The 2,929-nt window shown below is 33.4% G+C and overlaps 1 protein-coding gene across 25 annotated transcripts in view; it reads left to right on the forward strand.

The window, feature by feature from the left end:
• The window catches only part of LOC130051763 (dixin-like), a 65,741-nt gene extending 63,156 nt beyond the window's left edge, over positions 1-2,585 (forward strand). For all 25 annotated transcript variants that reach the window (XM_056154366.1, XM_056154367.1, XM_056154360.1 and 22 more), the window contains one exon: positions 1-2,585. This exon is cut by the window's left edge and continues 355 nt beyond it. The gene's annotated coding sequence lies outside the window, so the exon portion shown is untranslated.
• The last annotated feature ends 344 nt before the right edge of the window (positions 2,586-2,929 follow it).

Raw genomic sequence — 2,929 nt, forward strand, 5'->3', positions numbered from 1 at the left:
TTGAAAGTCATTTGTGTTCCTTGGTTTCTGAGATGAGTGCTTCCCAAAAGTAAGGTGAACAATGATTCAAAAAGATCTTAACTCAAAGTTTTTGTGTATATTTACAGTAGTAGATCTGATAAGTACTATTTCCACAAGCAGGGTGTATATACTTATTTTGATGATAATTTGAGTATCATGTTTTCATTTCCAATATTATATGTGATACTTGTACATTAGAATGTGGATTTCAGAAATACATGACATACAAAAGGGCAGTGATATTTATTTTTTGCGGGTATTAGACATGTGTGTAGTTATGTCTTTTTTGTGCAATAATTATTTTGGCTTAAGTCTGTGCAGCGGCAGTGTATAAATATTTTTGCTGATATGAATGACTGGTCATGTTTTACAATTTTCCTTGTAACTTCACCGTTTATAGTCTTTATGTGCCAGAGAAAAAAAACCCAAACAACTTGATTTGTCTCTCAACATACATGTACTTGCAGGTTTTCATGGTTCACTTTTCATACCCAGATATTTATTTCACTGTGACTTTCTGTTGTTATTTTCTATTCTATATGGATCTGTGATAATTCTATACTTGCATACTCATCATACTACTTATTTATGTCTTTATCTTTTTTTCATGGGGTTTACTTAAAATCTATGAATACATGTCTAGACAGTCACAGGTAAAACACCGGTACACATACATTATGTTGCTTTATGTCAATATAATATGAAAGTGTTTAGTGTTATTTAGATAGTTGCTGGAACAACATAAACATGCTGTTAACAGGATCATTTAATTCAAAATATACTGGTTATCTTTGGAATACAGACCCAGTTGATTTAACCAAGGATAAAGTGAATCAGTATGGTTGATGAACAAAGTAATGAATTTGGCAGAATTTTTCAAGTACTTGTAATTTACACATTGATTAGAAAAGTTCTAGTATTAGGATGATGCCAAAATTTACCCATCACATTCCATTTGTGAGACTTATAACTAGTTTTGAGAATTTAGTTCTAAGTCTAACAAGTCCTTTTAATCATGCTATGATATTCCAGGCTGACCATCTTCCTAGCAACTGGTAAATACATGTTTTCCTCTTTAAAATAATTCCTAGTGAACTGATGGAGTAGTGTATATTTAAACTTGTGTCATGGTTTGTTTATAATTTATGTTTAACCAATCTAGTCCCATTCATTGTTGTATTATGCTTATTTTATTCATCAGGGATTCCAACATTCCTTGTAGGGGGGAAATATTAAGTACAATGTGACATTCCTATTCAAAATTAAAAAAAAATATCACCTTTGATTTTTTACATATTCAAGAAGTTCAGTTTGTTTATATATATATTTAGGTCACTCAGGTGACCTATTGCTATCTGTTTTTGTGCGTCGTGTAAAGGTCATAAACTTTTAAATATTTTTAGCTTCTTCTCTGGAATGGCTGTGCCAATTTTGGTACCGGTATATAACATCGTTGGGTCAAGGGGAACAAAAATTTTCTTGGGTCTGAGAAGTGTGGCCAAAACTATTAAGATTTATCTTCAAAAATCTTTGTCTTTACTCCTGGAAATTATGATGAGGAATGAGCTCTTTTGCCCCAGGGTTGGGCTAAGTTGGTCATATATTGAAAATGCATTATATCTTTGAAAATATTCTTTACTTCTGGAAATCAAGCAATCAAACTGTTTACCTCATTATAATAGGGATCCTCAATTCATAACCCCTGAGTTCAGGGTTCAGACCCTAGGGAGGGGCTAAATTGGTTGTATAATAATGATTATAGTAAGCAATGAGCTTTTTACCAAATTTGTGAAATTCATGACCCCTGGATTCGGAGTTCATGCCTCAGGGTTGGGCTAAGTTTGACATATAATGAAAATGCATTATATCTTAGAAAATTTTGTTTACTTCTGGACATGAAGGAAGCAAAATGTTTACCTCATTATAATAGGGATCCTCAATTCATAACCCCTGAGTGCAGGGTTCAGACCCTAGGGTGGGGCTAAATTGGTTGTATACCCGGTAATAAAAATGCATTGTATCTTAGAAAATTTTCTTTGCTTCTGGACATCTAGGAAGCAAAATGTTTGCATGATTATTATGCCATGGGCATTTTGATAGTCCTCTACCAAATTTGTGAAAACCATGACCTTGGGGTTCAGATAACTGGGAGGGGCCAGATTGGGGGGGGGGGGGTGTAAAACAATGGTTTCTAAAGACCAAAAAATGTGCATACTCGAGTGACCATTAAAGCCCATGGGTCTTTTGGGTTTGTTTTTTTTCTTCATGTTTGTTTCCAGTTCAATTACCTTTGTTTTACTTTGTATATCATTGTCTCAAAACTAAATTGTTTCCTTTTAATTTGTAAAAACGGTGATGTCCTTCCCAGATAGGAGACATTCTATATATATTTACATTATTTTGTATGTTGTACAGTATCTCGCAGTATTATTGCATCTACACAATTTTATGCAGACATGATTGCCTTGAAAATGATTTTACTGCCTCACAATCCAGTAAGGTTTGAATGTGTAAAGACAAATAGGTTGTTTTTTCACATTTGTGAATAAATGTGGAAAAAAGTTCTTCCTTTTTTGTTGTGTCTCTTCATCATTGTTATTGTACTCTATGCGTGTTATTGAAACCACTCTGCGTGTTATTGAAACCAGTTCAAACCACTTCATACGCGTTATTGAAACTACTCTGTAAGTGTTATTGAAACCACTATGTACGTGTTATTGAAACCACTTCATACGTGTTATTGAAACCACTCTATAAGTGTTATTGAAACTACTCTATAAGTGTTATTGAAACCACTATGTACGTGTTATTGAATCCACTATGTACGTGTTATTGAAACCACTCTACACATTTTATTGAATCCACTCTATAAACCACTCTGTACGTGTTATTGAAACCACTATAAGTG

Source organism: Ostrea edulis, chromosome 2 (assembly GCF_947568905.1).
Source record: "Ostrea edulis chromosome 2, xbOstEdul1.1, whole genome shotgun sequence".
Lineage (NCBI taxonomy): Eukaryota > Metazoa > Mollusca > Bivalvia > Ostreida > Ostreidae > Ostrea > Ostrea edulis.